The sequence below is a fragment of the Betta splendens genome, chromosome 2 (genome assembly GCF_900634795.4).
Source record: "Betta splendens chromosome 2, fBetSpl5.4, whole genome shotgun sequence".
In the NCBI taxonomy this organism is placed as follows: domain Eukaryota; kingdom Metazoa; phylum Chordata; class Actinopteri; order Anabantiformes; family Osphronemidae; genus Betta; species Betta splendens.
The window spans coordinates 13,368,330-13,393,785 of NC_040882.2; the positions used below are offsets into that span (position 1 = coordinate 13,368,330).

Consider the following 25,456-nt stretch of genomic DNA (forward strand, 5'->3'; position numbering starts at 1 on the left):
TTTAATTAAAACTGTTGTCAGGATCGTAAAAATCCATAGTTCAATTATAAAACTATAAAAATAGTTAGTGTATGGTTTAGAAATATAGTAGAAGAAAGTAGAAATAATAAAATTTAATGGAACTATTATTTAATGTCAATCTGTGCTGATGTTGTACCAATCAGTATGTAATATAGAAAAACACATTAGGGTTCTGTAGCTGCAGCTGCACTGTTGTAATCAAGTGAGTTTATAACGCACTCAAAAAAAAGCTGAATCTGCTCTTGACCTCCAGATGTTGTAAAATGTGCACACACAGTTGGTTGTTCAGACTTAGATTTGAGTTAATTTTTAATTCTGATGGTGTTATTAGTGGTTTTAGTAGTTGCACTGTTATTTGAACAGAACAAATATCCCTTTGTGAGCAACTTGGGTTGGCAAATCTACCTTCAGATTCTGTGCAGCCTTTGTAATAGATTACATTACAGAACAATATCTCTCTAACTGTCTTCAGGCTTATGGAGAAAAAGCCGTAAACGGTGAAGACCTTCGAAAACATTGTTACAACCCATTTGGCTCCGAGTTGATAATAGAGCGGGTCTGAAGTGCTGCTGGAGGTGTCAAGTGATGCAGGGTACGAACCACTTTGTCTGGAGAAGGCAGTGCTCAAAAATGGTAAACACGCCGATTCCCAGCTTGACTAAAATGTGATTGATTTTCATCTGTTACTTTTCTGTTCTGTCTCGTCTGTTTGTCGGTCCAGTGACTGCCAAGCAGCATGCTGTTAGCTACTCCCATCCGACTCCCCATGTTTTTCTGGAAAAATGTCAGAGCTTGATTTGCCTCTAAATTATTCCTCTGAGCCAGTGCATGTCAGCCAGTTGAGACTTTGTCATTTCTTGCCCACAGAGGCAGTGAGAGGGATGGGCCGGCCAGCCGATGTGGAACTGATGATGCTGAAATAACATCGGCCAATGAGGTTCATGCAATTAGTGTCATTACTTTTGCCAAACAGTGCATCAGTTAAACAGTGGAGTGGACGATATAGTAGGCAGGCTTTCTACAAAACAATGAGATGGTGCCAGATTGAGATCAACTAGAGAGTGATGCCAGGGAGGACGTGTGTACACATACAGTAATGTTATTTTAGTAGCACAGTATGAAATGTGGCAAAGCTTTGGGTTTGTTAGTATAAAGTGGTGATTTCTCAGAAGACTTCAACATACACACAATTTAGGGAGAAATGAGAAAAGAAGATTTGTGATATAGGGCAATTTAAATTGCTTTTGCAGGAGCTTCATTTTTATGTAGAGTGCGTCAACACATTTAATAGAGAAAGAGAGAGAGAGAGAGAAAAGTAGTAGTGAGAGGGCAGCACAGCAGCAGATGTTGCAAAGTGAGTAGGTAATGTAAATGTTATCAAAAAATAAATAGACATCAAGTGGCGTGCATGGACGGAATGTGAAGGGCCACGCTGAATGTAATAAGTAAGGGCCTCCTCTTATACTTAAGCAGTGAAGCACTGGCAACGGAACTGTCATTGATGCACATGTAGTATGTGAACTGCAGGTTCCTAACTCGTATTTGAGTATTCTGCCTTTATATGTATATTTGTTGGGCGACATATTATATACACATATCACAAATAATATCTGGGAAGCTTTCAAAACACAAATAGCATACATTTTGTGTGTTCACAATCACCTTCATACTAATTCACCTTTTCACACCTTTAAACTTTGAAATTAGACACTGTGGTGCGGTTCTGAAAAGAATACGAGGCCCATAGATTGAAATTCTTTGTTACCTTAAAAAATGTCCCCTGAATTGGTGAGCACAAAAAGGAAGTAGGTTTGTTATGGCCTGGCTCATCATTCAGGCTTGCTTCTTCATTACACTTTTATTATCCCTGATATTAATTGTTCTGCCTTTTATGAGTTGCAAGGCTCTCCGTGGCTCAGCTCTATTAAAGTAATTGGGCAGTGTGCTTTGTTTATGAGTTCTGGATGAGCCGGCTGTGCCAGCTCATTGTCACCGTGGCGCCTGGGAGTCCTAATGCCACTACCTCCAACAGCAACCTCTCAATAGATCACACAGCTCAGGGACAGAGATGACTCACGAGGAGGTGGTTATATAAGGGCCAAAGCTCCCAAATGTAAAAGTTTGTGTTGTACCTTTTCGACTTCGTCCTGGCATGGACACGTTTGACTTTGAAGAATTTGTGGCACCGCATTAAAATTGGGCCAGATAAAACAGATGTCTCCAAATTGCGGCGTGGCGACTGGAGTGCCCTCGTGGTGGCCCAAATGGCACTCACTCTGCCAGTCTCTTCATTAACTGGAGCTGATCTGTGTGGTGCTCCACTCTGCCAACAGACGTACACTTAGCAAGATGCTGGGGGACCGCAGAGGGGGCACGCACACACATGCACACACACACACACACACACACACAAACACACACATTCAAGATACACATAGCCAAGTGATGTATCAACAGAGAACTATTAAGGGTAGGACAAATACTACTGGGTTACCATCAATCCACACACACAAGCACTCCCAGCTCTTACCTTGCTCTTCACGCAAAACCTGTCAGCCCACAAGTGGTTGAGAAAAGCGCTAGAGAGGCTTAGAGTCAAGATGGCCTCGGTTGATTAGAAGGTATCAGGAATTTACCTCCTTGTGTAAAGATGATAATGACAACTCGAACAGACGCTCTGCCACAGTGGACTAGTGTGGAGGACCGGTGGAGAGGAGCCGGAGAGGCAGAGGGTCGGCTCCTTGGGTTAAAAGGCACTAAGTGAAGTATTGTTTATGGTGGTCGGGGCAGTCCTCCTAATGGGGAAGGAGAACTTGTCAGAGTGGGCTGTTGTCAGCAGATCGGGCCTGTCCGGCACCGGCAAAGCTTATAAAATGAGAAAACCTGAGAAAACTTGGATACCAAATGAACATGAACACAACACATGCGAGAAAACTAAGCTGCAACCATATGACAGGCAGAATCACCTATGAGTCTTTGATTCCAGGCTACATTTGGAAGATGACTAATATTTAACCGTGGGCTAATAATCCGATTATTTCTGCATTTTTTTCACTCATTCATCCTATTTTGGATGGGATTGGTTAGCTTTTCCTACTTTGAAGGGTTTAGGCAGTGTTATCCATTTAAAATTAGCTTTACAACACAATAAGGTGAGTCGTTTCTGAAACCCTGCAGTATAGGCACACGCTTTATTTCCCCTGAGATTTGCGACATCTGAAATACATGCCTGTGTTGTTCATTATATTTTCCCCAAAGACAGACATTTCATTGTGGAGTAAAACTCCCAATATTGGCAATATTAGGATCGGAGTAAAAAGGCTACATCATTCCACTCTCATGACAGCCAGTTCTTTTCCTCTTTGGATGGCCCTCTTATATTACCTCTCATTCTCCCTGTGGCTTTTATTTCTCCTGACTCTGCATCTCCCAGCCAGACATTACCAGGGGTTCCTGTGTCAGAGCCCAATGTGGGAAAGAGATAAGCAGATATTAGAAGGCCTCGCCATCAGTAGAATGGACCTGGGGGGGGGGTGCTGGGGGGTGGAAGGCTTGGCCGGGCATCAGTAAGCACTGAAGGGCAGAGTATGGTAGCGACAGCTGAGACCTGCTCCTGCCAGCAAAGGTTGGGGAGGAAATTGATTACATGTCATGGCGGGGGGCTACAATAATTGTATTGGAGAAACCAGTGTAATCACATATGTAGAATTAATCAGGCTAGAAAGAAAACAAGCATTTGCTCATATTTTTCCTGTACCCTACTTTTGTTTAACTGTATGATCTTACATCAAACGTGATCTGTAATGTTTAGGACTTGATGGTTTAACAATGATACAGATAAACACAACACAAAATCACAGTTTGTAAGGAAAAACTGTACAAATAAATAGACTGCACTGCACAGTATTGAAAATTGCCTTAGGAAAAAGCAGTACATGTGTAACATGCAGTACTGTAGAGTAAAATTAAAACTAGATGAGTCGTGTATATTAAAATTACATGTGTGATAACTTAAAACATAAATAAGCATGCAAACTAATATACTAAGTCTAAGCCTAATGCTGGTCCTAACCGCTTGAAAAGAGAATAGAGATTGTTTCGCAAATAAAACACAATTAGGGTTTTTGGGTTAATAGGGTTATACTTAATTTTGGGTGGATGTCATCCAGAGGAGCCTGGTATCGAGATTCTGTGACATGCTGCTTTTAAGGCTTTTGGAAGTTTGATCAGGCAGATGTACCCACAAACACAATCATCATAGTGCATCAGTTAATCATGAGCTGGGTTTGTGGTTTGTGTATCAGGTTACTGATCACCTTTCATGCCAAGGCTTATACATTCATCATAACCCGATATAATCTTTTAATGTTGGACATACAAGCCATGGGCGAATGTCACAGGTCAACATGAAAAACATATACATTGTTTATTTTTAATTGGAATAGTAGTGACAGGCTTTTCTATTTACATTTGCAGCCTTATATACAGTAAGCTGTTTGTTGTGAATAATGAGAGTAGGACGTCTGGTGCAGTACAGCATGTAAACTCACTCACTGCTATTCCTAAAGGCGGCACCGGTGGATAAAATAGGATCCGAGCTGTGGTCAGCTGGCAGGGAGCCACTCTAAATGGCACAGTGTTGCTCTGCAGATCACTTTGTTGTTGACCTCTGTGTTCAAAAACCGCACTCGTCAAATACTGAACACACACACACACACACACACACACACTGAAACACAAAGTCACAGAAATACTCTGGCAGCGTGAACTCACACTGCAGGCAGAGACACACAAGACAAGCGTCACAGATGCACAGAGCTGGACATGAACTGATGTTTCATCTGCAAACGTGTCGTCCAGACAAACCACTTCATACTCTGCTTATTTGTAACTTTCTACCTTCTGAAATCCATTATTGCTTTTTTTTTCCTTGTGTTTTTTGTCAAATGTGATTGGAGCTGTGACGCATCCTGTCGTTCTCGGCCACTCTCTGTCTTAGGCTGCTTTTTCTGTCTGACTGCGATCATTTTGTCTTCTTTGTGACCCTCTGCGTCTGTTTTTCATCCATGCTTTTTGTTGCACCCTTCGCTCTCCCTACCAACACTTTCCCTCCCTTAGGTTTTTACTCTGCCGCTATAGGTAAAAGTCAGTGCAGCATTGCATGCGGAGAAGTATTGGGTAAAAGAAAGAGTAGAGGAGCTCTTTTTCTATATGAGCTGAAAGTGAGTCAGAGAAAAGGACCAAGGACAACAAACAGAAAGACATAGATTGATTCAGAGGTTTTAAATGTGTATAAGGGAGATGGCTGTACAATAACAGGAGCTTCCTGACTCATGGAGTGATCAAGAAATTAAATTGTGTCAAGATGTCAACTCAAGCCAATTCAGATTGGAAGATTAATGCAAAAAGTATATTTATCTGATGCAAGTGTTTGCAGTAACTGCTGTTGTATTGAGAGCTAGAGCTAAGAAATACGCCCCAAAATACTCCACTGTTCAAAGTAAAGATGATTGTACAACAGGTAAACGTCCAGCACAGGTTTTGAAGGTGTCACACCAGAGTGTGACTGCAGCATTTGCATTTAGACAATCACCTTTTATAATCATCTCTAGCTCAATTAAATGAAATAGCTCTCAGGTACAGTGAAGTGCAGTGCAGTGTCTCAGCCCACTGGACGCAGCTGAAATTAGCTGGAGGCAAATAAACCAGATAGTTGTGGGAAGGGAGAGAAAGCTGGTGGCGAGGCACTCCTGCAGCGTTGACCGGCTCGAGTGGCGTGGATGGAGGGGAGTTAGGAAGCAGCAGGGCCTGACAAATACATCAGAGCACCCAGCCTCCTGTGTCCCACCTCCTCACTCCTCCAAACAAACCCCAGACCAGTAATCACACTCCCTCACATGGCCTCTTAATAACAATTCCTCTTCACTCCTGTCCTCCCCCCTCTTTGTTTGCCCTCCCTCTCGCTGTCAAGCGCACCTGACTGTATTACCTGCTGTGATTTGAACCCATATATTGCTGTATTGTTCTGCATCGCCTTGAATTCGCTTATTAAAAAGCTTCTCATAAGTAGGTCTGCATGATATGAGAAAAAAATATTATATATGCTTACTTTGAACTGCTGCAGACCAGCAGACCAGAATTCAGCTGTTTAATTAAAATGTTATATATATCGACCTAGGCTTTTGTAAATGCAATTTAAAAAACAAAACTAAAGTCTGACAGGCATGGTGTGTTACTACTGTATGTGGCTCTGGTTTTCAATCAAATTAAACATGCACTACATGTAGAGTACGTAGCCTTTGTAGAGTACCTATCTTAAAGCATCTTTGCGTTACTGTTGGCGGACACTTCCTGACTAGGTTCCTTGATTTCACTCATGGGTCCAACATATAGCCTCCATTAAACAAGACCAAGAACAGCTCTGAATAAGAGACTTGGACAGGTTGGTGTTAAGGGAATACAGTTTGAAGTTCTGTATTACAAAACTGTCTGTCAAGCTAAATCACTCCATCTCCCTTGCTCGCTCTCCAAGACACACACATACACACACACGCACACACACACACACTAGGGTGTTGAGGCGGATTGTGAGGCTTCAGTAATACCTGTGTGCACAGGGGTGTTTCAGCGGTGAGAAGAGCCCTCCTCAGAATAATAAAAAGATGGGCAGAGGTGGAGAGGAGAGGAAGAGAGGGGCAGCAGGGGAAGGAAGGAAAAGAGGGAGGAGGTGGAAACTAAAAATAGCCCAGAGTCGCCAGCCTTCCTCAAACAGGTCTTTGCAACGTCACATTTGCCCCAAGCGAAAGATTTGAAGTCTCCTGGAATAACAGATTCACCAGGCGCGCATCTCCTTTTCAACACGGCTTTCTCCGCGACATGAAAGGGAGGAGAGCAAGCAAAAATGTTTCTCCTCTAAACCTAATTGAAAGCTTGAAGTCTGATGATACCTTTTGTCATATTGACATCGCTCGCTTCATTTGGTAGTATATTTCCCAGCTGATGACAGTATTACCCAAAAAACCTTTGGCGGCGCAGACACGGACTATTTTTAGGCGAATGCTTTCCTGCTCAATACAGTTCCAAATTGGATTTAAGCAGACCAGCACAGTGCGGGCTCATGCTGTCTGCGAACACTGTAATAGTCACTTAGAGATAAAGGGTGACCTGCAAAACACGCCTAATGTTCCTGTGCTCGACAATAAAATGCATTACAAAAACGTATATCTGTGTTTCGGCATTTGACATTTCACACTGTTGATGAATGTGTTGCTCAAGTGCACAGGAACCAAATTTAGTTCAGCAACACCCACTTTAGAGGACGACTTGCAATGTAAAAAGGGGTGAAATGATGTTTCCTGAAAAGTCAGCCAATAAATGAAACGTGGATACTGAAATATAAATAGTGAGGGAAATGGCACAGTTTCTTTGCTGATTCAATCAGGGACATTGTATCATTGCCCTTCTCTGTCCCCAGTGAGGACAGCGAGGTCAGGATCGGCAGCGGGGAAAGCTCCCTGAAGCTTGCGGGGAGACAGCGTATTGCTCAAGGACAAGCCAGCAGATGCTAGCTGATATGGGTGTAGAAAGGTTAAGGAACATCCTGCCAGCTAAAAATTGATAGCAGAAAACGTTAAATGAGGATGTGAAGGCAGGATAAAGTGTTTAATTTTGTTGCTTGTTACTGTGTGAAAAACTAATATGTAATGCTTGTTAGAGGAAGAATGGACTGGTGCTCATGAATCCATTTAGAGTTTAGTATTGTATAGTGTAGTGTAGAGTGCTGTACTACTGTACATAATATTAAACATCGGGAAAAAAAGTGTTACCTTGCAAAACTTTCTGATTGACGTTTTGCCTATTCAGTATGCTGTAATATTTGAGTACAACAGGGACAGATGCTGGAATGAACCAAAGCTCAGCACTACTGCCACTAAACAAATTAAACCAGGCTGGGAAATGCTTCGACACGGATATGAGCGTTAAACAGGGGCTCTTATGTTGTATTCACAGCGATGAAACCTCACTATAACATTAACTTGATTGTAATTAAAACATTTTCTGGCATTGTAACTACTGTAATGTCACATTGGGGTGGTCTTTGTTTCCTAAAAACCTCTGAAGACAAGGGACTCACCTGATTTGCTTGTGCCTAGTGATGACGTACACACTCTCTCTCTCTCTCTCTCTCTCTCTCTCTCTCTCTCTCTCTCTCTCTCTCTCTCTCTCTCTCTCTCTCTCTCTCTCTCTCTCTCTCTCTCTCTCTCTCTCTCTCTCACTGTCCCTTGACTTCAATCCTTCTCAATCCCCAATGCAGCCAGCAGAATATGTGCTTGGTTAACCAAAGCAAAATCAAAGTGTTGTGTGATATATGGCTGGGATTTGCTATTAGGTGAAAGCTTTGTTTTGCTTGGCACAAATGCAGACTGGGGGATTTGAGCCTACCTATCGGAACGCATACAGATTAACCGGGAGGAAAGCAGCCACCGTCGCCACACATCACTTTTCAAGCTTGCAGCATGGTCAAATCTCAGCATGCGCAGGCGTAGAATGGGATGAATAAAGATTTTATAGTTCTCTTTGCGACTCCTGGGGAGCGGAGAAACGCTGCGAAGAAGAAAAAAAACAAACAGCGAAAGTCGCAGTGCAGCGTTTCGATCGGCCTCTTTTCAAAACCTTTACCTGTGTTTTGCCAGAAATGCATTCTAGAAAAAAAAAACTGCAAATGGGCATAAAATGAAAGAAAATAAACTCTCCCACTTTTGTCATTTGTCATTATCCTCTCCCAGTTCATTGCACTTGATTGGTCACAGGCCGATGAAAGGGAGTTATTCATGTGTACTAATGTGGATGGAAGATGCTTTTGGACGGCTCCACCTTTCTATTTTTATCCACTGTCTATCTGTGCATACAGTACATGTTTTAGTGCAAGACGTAATTACCTAGCCTGAGGGTATTTCACTAGGAACATACTAAACGCACATGTGTACAACACACACACACAGCTTTTGTGGGAACAAGGCTGCGTTGTCCTGTCCTCCTTTTTTCAGGGCAGCTCTTTATGTCTATTTTCAGCTCTGCATCTCTCTGTAAATGAGTGTCTCTACAGTACCAACCAGATTTAAGAGAATGGGATAATTTCTGCAAAAAAAAAAAAAAAATGTTCTCCTTCACCACCCCATCACTCCGTAAACACATCATTGTAGCTGCTCTGCATATTCATGGAGATGCTTTGTGCCAAAGCTGTGGCAGCATTCCATGTCTAACAGAAGGGTGACAGAGTCATTTAAATACTGTTCTCTTATGCTGCTCCACACTTTTCTTTCTGCCTATACCAATTTACTATATATAGACCTGCGATGGGCATTTAATGTCAGTTTGAGAGAGGCAGACTTAAAGAGGCAGAGAAGAAAGTGCAGAGGGAGATTGGAGGAGGTGAGAGCCCAAGGTCACCTGTGTCAGCTGCCGAGGGGAGCAGAGGAGAGGAGGACGGGGAGGGAATAGCAGAGGTGGCGAGGTGAGGAGGTGTTGCGGAAGGAGGCACAGCCCCTGTGACGGCCTCCGTGACTCAGTGGTGGAAGTCTGAATAATTAGAGCCGCGCTCTGGGTCTCTGGCATCATTAGATTGGTGCACATATTAAATATTCAATGAGACATTTTGGGCAGACATGTTTGGGAGCAGGCGAAAGGGCAACTGTGCCGGAAGACGTGTGCATGTGTGCGTCCTCAGTGGGGCTAGTGAGGCCCTGTGTGTCTGTACATGCGTGTACTGTGCTGTGGCGCTTGAGAGGTTACCTGCCAACACGGGCACTGGGCTGAGTTTGGCCTTTATGGAAACGTAGACCTTTAAATATGCGCAGAAGTACCGTAAAGGTTTGTAGGTCCATTTGCTCGGACAAATATGAGCGCATAATAGGACTGTGCATGTTTAATAAAGAAAACAGACACACACCTACATCCACACAGATGCAGGTGCAGGCTGGCACCTGCATCTGCCCTGGTAAGAGGAAACTGCCTGTTAGCCTACATAGCCAACAGTATGGCTGTGTTCCTGGGTCAGGTCATGCCTTCTCACGGACAGGCCCAGATGCGTAATGGATCCAGATCACTGGTGGAGCGCAGCCACTTCACTACCAAGCCTGTATTAAATGTGCAGACTAGTGACAGGCTCAAGGATTTCAGGGATTTATTTTTTTTTTCAATTTATTGCATAAGCAGTTCATAGAAACCCCCTGTCAGACAAGATGAATGTGCAGTCCATTTTACATCATATCATGTCAGTGGGGGATGTAGCTCTTAATTGACCCACTAAGTGAGACACTCTGTTGACTGCTTTAACGCTAATGCTTAACGGGAGCCATGCATGATTACTGTTAAAGCAAACTAAAAATTAAATGAACTCAGTCGAGATCACACATACCTGCTAATCACTGGTATAGTGTGTTATCACTAATAACTGTTAGTGAAGTAACACTAGCATTTCTCTAATCTCTACAACAGGGAGCAGTGCGTTGTGGTGTTGTTAGGATAAAGCAGGGTACTTGCTATTTACAGCTTGTATTCTCTACAGCACTGTGGCATTGAGCTCACTGTGTAGTGTTACACAAAACCTTTAGACATCTACAAAACCGTGAACATGAGGTGCACAATACAACAGCACATCAGGTTGCTGCGTTTTTAGTTTTTTCTCAAAAGTAAAGGAATTTTTTCATTTTATTTCTTTTCTATCTTTCAGCTGTAATATATAAAGATGTGAATCGTTAACTAACTGTACAGTGCAGTACATCAGAGATGAATCTGACTTTGATATGAAATTACCATTCATAATGATTGCTTCAAACATAGAGACACAGGGAGAAACTGTGACTAACTCATTAACTCATTGTTAATGATGTTCAGACTGTGCAAATGAATGTTATATGAAGATGAAATATTTAAATAAGTCTCGTAGCAAGTTCAATTTTTTATGTACTTCCTTTTTAAGCAATTTGTGGTTAACATTGTATTTTTAGACTTTTATCAATATACATCTATTTTGAATCAGCGCTCATAAAAGAGTGTGTTATCGATGTTTTACTGATACCTTAACTTTGTACAGGCCGCTAGAGGCTGCCTCTTATTCTGCCTAGCAACAACTGACTGTGGTGGTATTGTTTGTCTCGTTAGAAGCTATGCAATTGGCCTAAAAACGCCAACACAGGATTGGTAGCACCGTCTGCCAGTCAAACTCGTCCAAACGTTTTTGTAACGTCACCTGTACTAGCTAGCATGCTCTGGCGCATATCTTTAGATTCCCTAGAATCTTAGCTTTTCATTTGAGTCATTATTTGTGTTGCATAAAGTATTGTAGCGGTAGAGCCAAAAACACGTTGCGTGTGATTACGAAAGATTACCAAAAAAGTTACTAACAGAGTGTATAGGCATAGTTTAGCATCTATATCGGAAATCAATGGTTGTTGGCGTAGCCCTGTTTATATACTCTAAATACATGTAGCTTTGATGTTGATGCTGGTACCGTAGATGTCCCAAACTATAGAAGCTCCTATAGTCCAAATTATTAAGCGAGTTATTATTATTGTTGAGCGAGTCCTCGCTTACTTTGCCTTAGATGTGCTGGCACGCTGCGCTGTGCAAAATAAGAACAGTAATGAAAGAGAGGACCACAATTCCACACTCTTCTTCCATCAACCCTCTTCGGAGCAACACGCCTGCTGCTCGTGGCTGATGTATTGTTGCCGTACATTGTGCCCCAGAGCTCCATTTGTCTCAATCGCTAAGTTTCTCCTATTATCATTTCAGCTCAGTTACTTTTGACAACCTTAGCATAACAAATGCATAATATACAACCTATTCATTACAAAAGTATGCTGCGGCATGTCTGTCATCCATCAACCTTTTAGCTGTGTTTAAGAGGCCAGCGGTGTGTTTAGCAAAAGAATAATAACAAGTATCAATACTGGCATCGAGACTAATGACCAGTGGACAAACAAATGTTGTAGTGCACTAATTGGGCCACAATACTATTGGAAACAGCCTGCTACTAGGATGGAATACCTAAGTTGAATTGAATAGGCAGGATGAATGAGATGCAGGACACAGTACAATGCTATAGTAACAATAGCTCAGTACCCAGTGCACTCCATCTGTGCCTTAAGTTCCCCAAACTCAATTTAAATCTTCTAATAACAGCAGTATTGTACTGCTGCAGCCCACCTGCAGAACCTAAGAGACTCTGAGGTCCTTAATTTTTACCCATCAGCCTGTCTTCACTATCTCCCCGTCCCCAGTCAATAGCCTCAAACTGGATTGACGTCTGTTTATTGCATGCTTCTTTATGGCCCAAGGCGGGAATGAGTGAGTTTGCCGCTCTGCAGGGAGAAAGAAGTACAAGATTACGCGCTAGATGTTCCACTCCTGGGCCCGGCTGTGTCACAGCTCGCCTCAATCTAATAAACACGTGTCTTTATCGATCTGGTCCAAACTCTTGCATATGTTTTTTTGTTTTATTCTCACTTTCCTGTTTCCATTTTGTGTGTAAACGTGAACTCTCCGGGTAGTTTGACTTAAGTGATATTTGAAAAAACACAGGGAACCAAGGTTGGTTTGTTTTCTTACAGTATGTGTTACGTACCAACCAACACTTTTAATTGCATTTGTGACTTACACACTTTTCAGTGACCCAAAAATTGTGGAGTTTTGTTTTGTATTTGACTTCATGTGGAATCTAATTAGATTTATTTTATTGTTTATTGCTGTGGATTATAGTAACTGCAGTAATTCACTTGTGCTTCAAATTTAATAACTCTAGGTAGAACATGCAGCTTATATTTTATAGGATAATTAGTTATTGATCTTTAATATGATACTAATTAATGTCTTAACAGTTCACTGTGTTTTTAGCCACATGGTTTTCATGGCAACGCCGCATAACAGCTGTAGGATATGCTTTATGTGGAAGTTTGCTTATGTGGTTTCTCTCAGGTGTTTTCCGAGCAGTGGATTGGCATGTTGGTCACCTTGTGTCTGTCAACAACAAGGGAGATAGGAGCGGAAGTGACAGAGATGGAGAAGCAGCAGTAGGAAAAGGTGGAGGGTGCAGGTTGATGGGCTTAATAGATGGAGGATGAGGGCGGTAACCCTGAGATTTAAGGCTACAAGGTACTACAACATGCTCTATAGAGAGAGGGAGCAAGACACAGACGGGAGAGGATTTAAAGGAAATGAGACACAAAGAAGACAGATACAGGAAAGCACCCTCTCACCTCTCAAAATACTTTATAAAAACTATAAAAATACTTAAACATCCATACCCAAGTAATTAATTGGATGTCATTTAGCTTTAGGATAAACCTAAATTGAAATTGAAATCTCAATTAAGATAAGGATACATATGCAGAAACACACACACGACCTTGCATTACCCAGGCCTATCTGTCCCACATGACTACACACACTCTTTACTAATCCTCCCACTTCACACGCTTTTTCTTCTTCTGCCTGCTCTCCTTAATTTAATAGTTTGTCTCTTAGGTTGCTCCTGACTTTGTATATGCTTGTATCTGCTGACTCAGCAGGCCCTGTCAAGAACAGTCACACATTGTGTGGGTGGGGGGGTGTTGGCCAGTGTCTGTACTGTACATACTACACTAACTGAAGTTGCTCATATTTAGTACATGCACATGAACATTTCTGCGTCAGACACACTAAGGCACTCTAACGCAACCATGCGCCATAGCTGCACATGCATCGTCTCTGTGGGGTTGTCCGCTCCCGTTGGCTCCTGAGTGGTCGAGCGGTGACGCTTGCTCCCATTAGCCTCTCCCCATCAGGTTGTTTTTGCATCAGCGGTAAGTAGTTAGAGATAAGAGGCAGGATGCCGTTGCCTGCGTCCCCCCGTAGATGAGCCATATTCTCCAGAGCGGTGACCGTGGCAGTCGTTTTAAACAGCCCCCGTCTCTCCAGCCATTACACAGCTCGTTGGATTAGAAGTAAGCAGGGAGTCATGAAGTGGCTACTTGTTTGTTAGAAGACCTTGTCAATTTAATGGGCAGTTATTTTACATAGGAATATAATATTTCATATGTCTCATGATGGCCAATTTTTGGAAAAGCAGCTCCTTAATTTAGACATACAGATAGAAACTAATTCTAATGACTACAATAATTAATAACAGTAGTAAAAAATCTGTTTGTTCCACTGAACAGTTGCCATTTATCACCTTTCCTCTATTTTTCATCTCACTGTCTAGCAAAGGCAGAAATGCCGCATGAATAATGAAGAGGCGCATGTAATCTGGAGTATGTTCAGGCTCGTGCGTGTGTGAGAGAGCAAGACAGTGACGGAGAGAGGGGGAGAGAGCCTTGAAGCATTTGAACAGGTAGCAGCCTAGTTGTTGATGCTGATGCGGTCTCACTATGCATTTTGACAAGGTTATATAACGCATCACGCTGCGTTGCTGGCAAGCGGCGTTGCTGCTATTTATGGAAACACTTTGAAGGAACAAATTCTGTGACACACAGACACAAAAAGCATCAAATCCAGGTGCGTGCACAAACTCATTTTTCATGATTTTGAAATATATTTTTCTTTGGATTTCTTTCTCTGTAGCTGACACACACTCAGCACAAACAACAGTCTAATAAGCTGTTATCCAACAAGCTATAATTGTTAACTACCAGAGGGAGGTAGAGCCTGTATTAAATCCTGAGGCTGCAGCAAATAAACACATAATTATTGATGTCTCCTGATCAGTCACCCTGTCCGTGGTGTCCCCTCTCCACTTTCTCTCTGGCTGCATCTGCCTGTCTTTCCTCATCTGGATGAGTCAGTCTGCAACCTCTCTCTCTCTCTCTCTCTCTCTCTCTCTCTCTCTCTCTCTCTCTCTTTCTCTCTCTCTCTCTCACCACGCATATATCACCAGAATGAATGAACAACGTCAATACACACACACACATGGTCAGAAAGCCCACACCCACACTCAGTTGCCGCATTCCCCTTTTGTTCGCTTAAATACCAAGTAGTCCAGACAAAAAGACCATTATAGGAAGCAATGTGGCGTGACGACTTTTTGATCAGCTGGAGAGAGAAGAAAAGGGAGAAATGTTAGGTTAGGGACATTACTGCTCATTTTCTCGAGGTTCTCTGATAAAGGGTTAACCAGCTGATTGCTTTGTTTAGAGCACGCCACTGCAGCCAGAAAAAAAGGAAATCCCAATAAGTGGGGGCGTAAAGACAGGAAGTGAAGTATTGATAAAAGCATGAACAGTTTTGTGGGGCCGGCATGTGTCCAGCTGCGCACACACCAACGTTACGACTTGCCTGAAGTACAGCTTCACATAAATGCCTACCCACCTTGATGATCGGATTGTCTTTTCATATAGGTTCACCTCTAATAGGGATCTGTCAATAGTCCAGCAGCACCTGCAGTTACTCACCAAAAGATTGCAGCAAAGACTCTTTAATTCAGGCAGACATGACTCTCTAATACACTTTAATGTGTTGTCTTTTATGATGTCCCTCAGAGTCCAGCATATGCTACATTAGCTCCCTGCCGTGCAGGATCTGTGTGCTAGCGTCAGCATGCTATGAACGAATCAGTGCTTCCTGAGGTAGGGAACAACTGTAGCATCCATTCTCTGCAGGCTGCAAAGCAAAGCTGCCCATATAGAAAACAATCACAAGTTCAATATAGAAAATGCCTTTTATGAGCCTGTAACTGTTTGGTCTCCCCACTTGCCAATAGCTGTTACAAAGTCCTGATACTGCACAAACTAAAGAGTCTAATAGATAAATCCTGACAGGGTTGCATTTCAACAGATCATGTTATGGTAGACTAGATAACTTGCTTTGAGAGAACACCTACTGTACCACCAAAAATAATAACTTTTTTTATGTTTGCCTCAGGTTTCTAAAATTAATACGCATTGACACAAGCACAGTAAGTTTACAAATATTTTACTATCAGTCTCCTGCCATCCTTGTTTTGATCAGGCTGAAGAAAAAAAAGAGAGATTGAGTTATAGATAGTGACAAACAGAAAGAGAGAGAGGGGGAAGGGGTCGACATTGACAGCTGCCCAAATCGAGCTGCCTTTCAAGATATCAGAGCAACTGCAGCACCTCGGCAACCAAACAGATAAGACTCCAGCTGAGATATCAAACAGCATCAGCAATAAGCAACCACCGCAAACAAACACTTGTGCAGCCAGAAACAGGCTCCTTACCAACCTCTGCCAAACAGCCCAGGGCCATGTTGGGAGGTACGGAGAGAGAGGGTGTGGGAGGTGCAGACCAAACAAATTGGACATGTCAAACGTCAGCCTGGATGACCTCACCTTACTCCTTCATCAGAAAGCTAATAAAGAAACCAGGGTGTCTTGGATCAGACTTTGCTTTATCATATATTTGGTGCTGTGTTTAGGCAGTAGTAGCCAGGGCAACAGAGAGAGGGAAGATTTAAATGCATTACTCCTCATTACATCACTATTACTTGCTGCCTTTATACTGTAACAGCAACATAACTGGATGGGAGTTGTTCAAACGCTGAGTTAAAGCATTTATTTTAAAGTGTTTGTGACGGTCCTTGATGATTTCCCTCAGAGTCCAGCATATGCTACATTAGCCCCCTGCTGTGCGGGATCTGTGTGCTAGCGTCAGCATGCTGTCCAAACAAATATCAATAATCTAGTGTCTAATCAAGGACACGTCCAAAATCTCCCTATAAACCTAATAAACTTTCATTCAACAGAAAGTAAATTATTCCAATGTTTAATGAAACAAAACTTTCATTAAAACTTTCACTATTAAATGGTAAACCATATTCATTACAGCTACTGTACCATTAGAATAGGCAGAATTACTGCAAGTAGCACTGATATAACTGGACGAGTCGTCCCAGAACAGTAGTTTGTAGTTTTCCTATTGGAAACTTACCCAGCACTCTAAAGCAGACTGCTTAGCTCAGGTTTTGCAAGCTCAGGTCTCCATTATGACATGCTACAAAAATAAAAAATAATGCATTTCCACCGCCCCTTAATAATTGCATACTGTAGCAAAGAATAAGTGAGATAAAATCCTGGCTCTCTTTAATCAGCAGCCAACGTTCTACTGTAATTCCTACTATGCTCTTCCCATTGGAATATTAATCCAACTAAATAAGAAGTATTGAAGTCATTTTCCTACCCTTCTCTATATCACACCCAGAGGTTTTGAATCAGACATTAATCAGTGTGGTATTGTATGGGCACTGTGGTATTTGTGGGCTACACTTTACAGCTTGTTTTGGGTGTTGGTTGTACTCTTAGCCTTTTACAGCGGCTGAGGACAATGCATGCCTGTCGGCGGTAGATTCATCATTCTCTTCATAATGCCGGATATGAATCATGCTCTCTGTGTTGTCCCCCACTGAAGGAATTAGTTAAGAGTTGTGAGACTGTCCCATCGCTCATCCATTTCCTGCGTCTCATTTATCTCTGCCATCCTCAGGTTGTGTTTTTTTTTCTTTCTTCTAATGCTCAGATTTATTGTGATCAGCGCAGAAGTGCGACTCATGTCTTACCTCACAGTCGAGATTAAGACGCGCAACTAAAACGAGGAGACGGCTGAGAGCATTACTGTACGAGAAGAAAAAGACATAATCAGCAGCAGGGAAAGCAAGGCAACAGCGGACAAGATGTGTTTGTGTCAGAATGAAACAAACCGATTATATTTACGGTACGAGGAGGATTTCTGACACAGGCCACGAGCTAGACGAGTCTCACCTTGAATTTAGGAGCCGTTTTTTTGCCAATGCCAACATTTTCCTTTTTCAGTTCTAATACGTCTTAGCCGTAACGCAACGCATGTGGTCATAGTGCACTCAATAAACACCGCGGGACCTCAAGGCAGAGCTATCCCTTTGCCGAGTGCCGCTAACGATGCAGCATTTCCTCGTGGCGCTCACAGCTTGCACGCCCCCTCACCACCACCTCCACTACACTGGAGCCTCTCAGTCTATGAATGGCCAACACTCTGTACTGTCCCTGAATGCAGTCCACAAGGAGCAGCAACTGTTAGACAGGTAACGCTACTCCAGACACAGTGTTACTTTGTCAGCACCAAGCCCACGTACGCATTCAGCGATGGGTCCTGTTACGGCGGCATTATCGCACTTGTCAGATATTTGTCTGACATTTTTTTTTACTAGTCTTTACTTTGTGGGTGTTAGTAAATTCTAATATGTGAGACTATTTATTGCAAAATATAGAGGGTGGAGGATTTTATTGTTGCTGTTTTGGTCCTGGATTCAAATCCATTCATTGTCCTCTACAAACTTGGCAATAATGCTTATCATTATTATTATTATTATTATTATTATTATTATTATTATTATTATTATTATTATTATTATTATTATTATTATTATTATTATTATTATTATTATTATTATTATTATACCTAAACAAAATAACCATGTTCATTATTTAGAGTTAATTACTATAAAATGATATGATGCATGAGATAATATTGCCCTGTATGCAGTTTGTATAAATGTGGAGCAAAGTGCAGTAAACACCCTTGCTTTTCTTTATCAATGCTCATCTCCTTCTCTCTCCAGCTCCCCCATCTTAGCTTCTCATCACAAAGAAGGTTTTTTTTTTGTATAGGTGATAGAGGTTTTTGTGTGTATCAGAATGATATCACTCTCCTTTGGACCGTGTGAATGAGATGATCCCTCTTTCTTTTGGCCTTCCACTCGCTCCCCCTCTCCCTTTCCTCACCCTGCCACACACTTCTAGTCGCATAAAGGAGTCAATTTGTCAGAGATGTCAGGGGTGCTAATGAACAGCCAGCGTTTTTGGTGTGTGTGTGTGTGTGTGTGTGTGTGTGTGTGTGTGTGTGTGTGTGTGTGTGTGTGTGTGTGTGTGTGTGTGTGTGTGTGTGTGTGTGTGCGCATCAGTACTATTGCTGCTGCCTGGTGCGAATGAGAATGTGCCAAGTGTCATAAGCAGGCAAGTACACGTGTACTGTATGTATAATGTGTAGAGCACTATGGAGGCGATTTTACAGGTGTGACGTGTTGCGTAAAGATTTGGTGAACGTGTTAATTAAGACATGGCAATTGTGTGCTGTCTGTCTTTGCTTGCCTGACTGCCTATATACAATGTGTGCGTGTGTGTGTGTGTGTGTGTGTGTGTGTGTGTGTGTGTGTGTGTGTGTGTGTGTGTGTGTGTGTGTGTGTGTGTGTGTGTGTGTGTGTGTGTGTGTGTGTGTGTGTGTGTGTGTGTGTGTGTGTGAGAAAGCTACTCTTCAACCAGTGCTGCCTGAGGACTGTGATGACCAGTCTATTTGACAGGGGGTTCCAGTCACAGCGGTCGCCAGTCACTGCAGCGACCGGGTCATGGGGGTTAATTATTCTCAGAGCTGGTTCGTCACGCTCCATACTACAGAAAACCCAACACACACACAAACACTCACACACTCTCACACAGTCATACAGTAGGTTTCCATGTGGGATAGAACCCATGTTTTCCCATATTTGACCTGGTTAAGCATGGTGCTTTTTACTGAGGGGAACTGTGTAGTGTACTGTGTGGCTAATGTATGGTTCTCTACAGTTGAGCATGAATGACAGAGACTAATGTGAGGCAGCCTTCCTGCTAATTAAAGTCTAGTCATACATTAATTACCATGAGCTGCAGTATTTAAGGTCTTAATTGAAAGCTGGCTTCATTTCCTTTTAACCACTGCTTTACCAGGATCTCCTGTTAGATTACCTTGCCTATTGTAAAGCGAAGCGGACACCAGAGAATGATTTCCATAGATTTCGAACTTGTTTTAAATACAAATCTGTGGCACCGTTACACATTTAAAGAGATGTCTGCCATTCTTTTAGTACATGTAACATTAAACAAAAATTATTTATCTTTGATCGTTAAACTAAGCATTGTGCTAATACTGTGTCTAAATTATTGTAATGTTAGCTACAGTTTTTTACACAGGAGATCTAAATAGATTGTGCTGGTTTCATATTTAGATCTACAATATATTGCCCATCTCTCACCCATCCAAATAATCGGAATCAGGTGTTGCAATCACTGCCATGGCCACAGATGTATAAAATCAAGCACCAATCAAGCAATGTTTTTACAAACATTTGTAAAAGAATGGGTCTCAGGAGCTCAGTGAAATCCAGCGTGGAACGTTGATAGGATGACACCTGTGCAACAAATTCAGTCAAGAACTTTCCTTGCTACTTAATATTCGTCAATCAACTGTCAGCTGTATTAAAAGAATTCGGAAGCGTTTGGAAACGACAGCACAGCCACGGAGTGCTAGGTCGTAAACTGACAGAGCAGGGTCAGCAGGTGCTGAGGCACATAGTGCGAAGAGGTCTCCAACTTCGTGCAGAGTTAATTCCCACAGACCTCCAAACTTCATATAGCCTAAAGACTGGCTTAAGAACAGTGCGCAGAAAGCTGTATGGAATGGGTTTCCATGGCCAAGCAGCTGCATCCAAGCCATACTGTACAGTACTGTGCTGTACATCACCAAGTGCAATTCAAAGCATTGGATGCAGTGGTGTGCGTTGTGTGTTGACTGGCCTGACCTTAACCCGATAGTACACCTTGATGAATTAGAGCGGAGATTGAGAGCCAGGCCTTCTAGTCCAACATCAGTGTGTGACCTCACAAATGCGCTTCTGGAGGAATGGTTAACAATTCCCATAAACATGATCCTAAACCTTGTGGACAGTCTTCCCAAAAGAGTCAGGGCAGTTGAGCGAATGCTTTTGGCAGTATAGTGTATTTAAAAATTAACTTGAACCTTTGTGCACAGCTGAGACACAGCAAACCTCAAGTGTGAAAGAAGAATGTCTCTTGTCGAAGCGCTGGTGTTTGGTTCATATAAAGACTTTTTTGTGTAAAGAGACCATAATGATTCTAGTGATCTTGCAATGATAACAATTGTCTCCCTAACTTAAAGCAACTAAAACTATTTCGTTGTCCCCCCAAGAAATAGCGATGCCGCTAGTCAATTTGTTGTTTACTTAAAGTAAACTAAGCAAAAACTAACCACAACATTAAGAGAATTGTCACGGTCGCTCTTTCATGCCAAACAGCTTTAAGATGTTCTCTGGTATATTGGTATTGGTGTTCTCTGGTATATTGGTACCAGAACCCAGGAGTCCCAGAAGATGAGATGATTAAATTTGCTTTTGGAGGCATCGTTTTACTAGGTAGCAGTCATCCAGCTATAGACACTGTAAAAGGCAATGGATTTAGACTGTACTGTACCTCCTGCTGCTGATGTTCCGGTCATGTTCTCATGTTTCGTCAGTGATGGACAAGGGTCAACTTGGGCTGATCTGCAGCTACACAGCACGCTGTGATGTACTGTGTATTTTGACTGTTGTCAATCATAGCCAGCGTGACTTTTGTGGGATTAGACCAGACATCCTATCTTTGCTCCCATGGTGCATCGGTAAGCCTTGGCCACGCTGACGCTAGTTCACCCGTTCACCAGGTGTCCTTCCTTGAACCATTAGTGGTACTTACTGTGGGATCACCCCACAAGACCTGGGCTTTCAGAGATTCCCTGACCCAGTGGTCTAGCTGTCATAATACGTTGGCATCAAATACACTCCAAGCCAACACATACATGTTCAACAACTGTTCATTTGCTGTCTTCCCACTGATATGCTTTTAAGACTTTTTATTACCTTTTATTCATTCACACACATTACTGTAAAAGACTCTTTTTTGAAATTTTTATACATTTTTGAAAGGGTCAACACAGGACAAATTCACAGTATGAAAAGTGCCTCAGCTGCTGTTCAAAGCAATGGATACATTTACAATGTAATAAGGGCTACAGTAATAACTAAAGGCTCTACACTACATCTGTTCTACAGTAGTTTATATTCTGGGGTGGTCTAGGTACCAGAATAGGCATGTCTCAAAGTATTTTCCTTGACATCACATCAAATTTAAACATCACAGTTTCTTGCCCTCTGCCTTTGTTTATAAAAATTACAACTGTCTTTAAATAAACACTGAATGGAACGACGCTGTTTGAAAACAGGTATTTATATCTACAGTGTATGTTAATTCAAAGCTGAGCTCTGCCTGAATTATTGGGAGCAGAAGGTAAGCCATATGTGAGTGGGCGGGGTGATGGCAAATGGCTCACACAGATATACATAAACACACACAGTTTGGTAGGAAGACCTTGCTTTTCGGGGCACTACTTAATTATGATACTGCGCAATGCTGTTCAGAAGGAACCAAATGCTCCAAATGGTTTTGGGTCTGCCTCTTTCTGCCTCTCACTCAGTGTACAACAGCAGGATTACAACTAAAGGGAAGGAAAATCCCTCCCTGAGAAACAAGAAAACAATACAAAATGCTAAAAGAAAAACACAAGCTCCTAATTTGGCAAAACAAATGAGCATGATCTCAACTGGGGACACATCTGGAAAGCGCTATGCAAATAAGCGCTCTGTGTGCTTTTGAGCAAGTCTACCAGATGCTAGCGATCCCAAACCAATGAATGGGTTGTGAGGCAGAGTTCGCAGAGAGCGGCAGGATAAACAGTGGGGGTGGATGAGAGGAGTGTTACATTGATGAAACGCTGATGTGATGAGCACTTAATATTTTGGCAATTTCCTCTTATTGGCGAGAGGTGTGAAAGGTACATTTATAGAAGAGGGCTGAGCCTGACAGGCGAGTGATAAGATGCTATTTTGGACTGTGTGGATGTAAGCTGTAATGTAGGATCTCCCTGGGAAGAAGCTGGTGAAGCAGCAGACGCCTCTCACTGACGCTGGCCATTAATGGCCCTTTTACTGATTTCTGTCATGCATCTATTAGTCCACTATGATCTGTAATTATACAGTTTTAAAAGTGGTGATGCTGTCGTTAATTGATGCACTTCAATACTTACCCATCAGATAATGATATGGGACTAACCATAACCGGGTATAGTTTGAAATGAATGCTTTTTATAAATGGAAGCATGTACAAATCTTTACAATATGACAGCTTTAGATTACAAACAACTACTAACTCTTCAGATAATTAACTGTACAGATGGAATTACAGTACAGAGAAGAAACATGAGCTTGTGCAGATGTGTAAATTGTTCTCCAACTGTATGCTAGCAGGTAGTAAATGCTGACATAAATAGTCTAGTCTGTCTTTTAAAACAGCGTTTGCAGAATGTGTATAAATAGTTTTGATAAGAATAGAATCTGCCTAAAACCTAAAAGAAATGTTTCAGTCTTTATGTGCAAAAGATGGATCTTTGATCATGTGTCTCGTCTCTGCGGAGACACATTTTCATTTTCACATTTAATCAGCAATTGAATTTGTTTCACAGGCTGCAAACAAACAATAGGCTGTTGATGCGTGAACATACTCAACCTGCTCCGCGCTACTGCGACCCCTGCGTATACTCGGTTTGTTCGCCCACCTGTTCACTCTGCACATCCACTGTATGAGGGAGTGCCTGCGTTCCAGTCACAAAGCTATCGAGCTGGAGTGGAATAAAGCCGATGAATCACGGGACCGCAGTTCAGTAATCCCACGAGGCCGGCGGCTGACGCCGGCGTATTGTTGTGAATCAACCACCCTGTCCGGAAGCTCTGAGCCCCTCTCCCCTCCCTTTCCTAACAGCCCGTGTCACCCAGTTTTTCCTGCCAGCAGCCGGTTCTGTAGCTTCCGCAGCCTGAGAGCAGGTGCCAGCGCGGCAGAGGGCTCAGAGGCCGTAGACGGACCCCGGATCAACTGTTGACTTCCCCTGTTCTGCTCAGCGACTGCCCAGCCTTAATTATTGGCCTGTAATTAATTACAGCGCCTCAGAGCAGCCGGCGGCCATAATGCAGAATCACTCCCTGACTTCAGCCGTGGCGTTTGGTGTGTTGTGCGGGACCGATGCCCACCCTTTGTGGGACTGGATGACTCCTCCTGTGATTAGCGTTTCCACAAAGGACACATTTATTTTTATATACCAACAAACTGCAGTCGAGAACTGAGTGTGCTCTCAATTTGGCACAAGGCTAAAGTCTAGTATATGGTCCAAAGTTACAATGGCAGATTCTCTCAAAATTTATCTGACAGTATTTTGCTATTGAATAAAAATGTCTGTGTAATCTATGTAATCAAGAATAAAAAAAAACTGTAACAGTGAGAAGCAGCACCTACTGTTGGCCTATAAGAGCAATTATTCATATTTGCAGTATTATGGGTTTATGATCATGGGATTTGTGCTATCTTTGCTGTCAGAGGGTTGTGGCTGCCTTCCCACACATGCACAAGATTCAGGAAGAAGAGCAGAGGAGTACTGAGTGTGTAATACATCTTAGGGAAAATTGTACCCAGGGGAGAAAGAAAAGAGGGGGTGAGGGCTAAAGGGAAGACACGGAGCTAAGATGAAGAGAGTGGAGAAGTGGGGCAGTTGCAGGAGTAGAGTGGATGAAGATGGAGCCCGGGCACGATGGCTGCAGCCGTCACCGCCTAAAAAGGGGCTCCACGCGCGCCACCTCCACCTATAAACAAACTCCTCCCGTCCTCCACCTCGCACCGTGGCACGGGCCGTGAGAGCGGATCAAACAAGCATCACTGTCTTATTCATTTTGCATGTGTCTGAACCGACAAGGCAGGAGAGAGGTGGAACGCGAGGCACCACAACGCAGAGACTGGGGGAATGAAAGGGGGGGGGGGGGGCAGAGTAACCTACTTTTTTTTTTTCTCACTGCGTCTCTGGGCGCATGTGAAGAAACCTAACGAGAGGCAAACACGCACAAGCACACGGAAACGGTTTGCTTCTAATTGCTCCAGTTGGTGGAAGGATTGCAGCACAGAACCCAGACGTGGGAAGAACAACACGAGCCACCGAGAAACAATGATAAAGATGTGTGTTAGGCAACACACACACACACACACACACACGCACACACATGCACACACACGCACACACACGCACACACATGCACACACACGCACACACACACTCATACACACACACACACACATACACACATACACACACACACACACACACACACACACACACACACACACACACACACACACTCAGGATGGAAGGTGACCCGTCTTCCCACCTATACCCACAACACGTCTCTCAGGCCTCCTCTACCTCAGTTACTGCTCAGCGGTGGGATCCGCCACTCACCACCGGCTCCTCATTATATTTCCTCTAGAGCCGAGGGGCAAAGGCTCCTGATTCCTCAGATGCACAGGGGGAGATGAAACAGTGACGCGCAGACGGAGACGTTGGATATCCCACTGTGCTGCACCGCGCCGCTGTGATGCCTGAAATATGCCGCCGCATCCGTTCTGCGCGGCGGCTGCGGAACGAGGAGGAGGAACGGGCGGCGGGCGAGGAGGGAGGAGACAAAACTGAGGCGCGCTTTTGCCAGAAAGCCCCTGCAGCAGCTA

The 25,456-nt window shown here is 43.0% G+C and overlaps 1 protein-coding gene across 4 annotated transcripts in view; it reads left to right on the forward strand.

Moving 5' to 3' along the window:
- The window catches only part of LOC114842173 (neuroligin-2-like), a 315,730-nt gene that overhangs the window by 14,590 nt on the left and 275,684 nt on the right, over positions 1–25,456 (forward strand). The window contains exons 2-3 of one of the 4 annotated variants that reach the window (XM_055506121.1): positions 494–654; positions 889–958. The exons of 1 other annotated variant lie outside the window; for it this stretch is intronic. The gene's annotated coding sequence lies outside the window, so the exon portion shown is untranslated. Of the gene's footprint in view, positions 1–493; positions 655–888; positions 959–15,539; positions 15,627–25,456 lie in introns of all 4 variants that reach the window. 2 more of the 4 variants (XM_055506120.1, XM_055506122.1) reach the window with 2 other exon arrangements.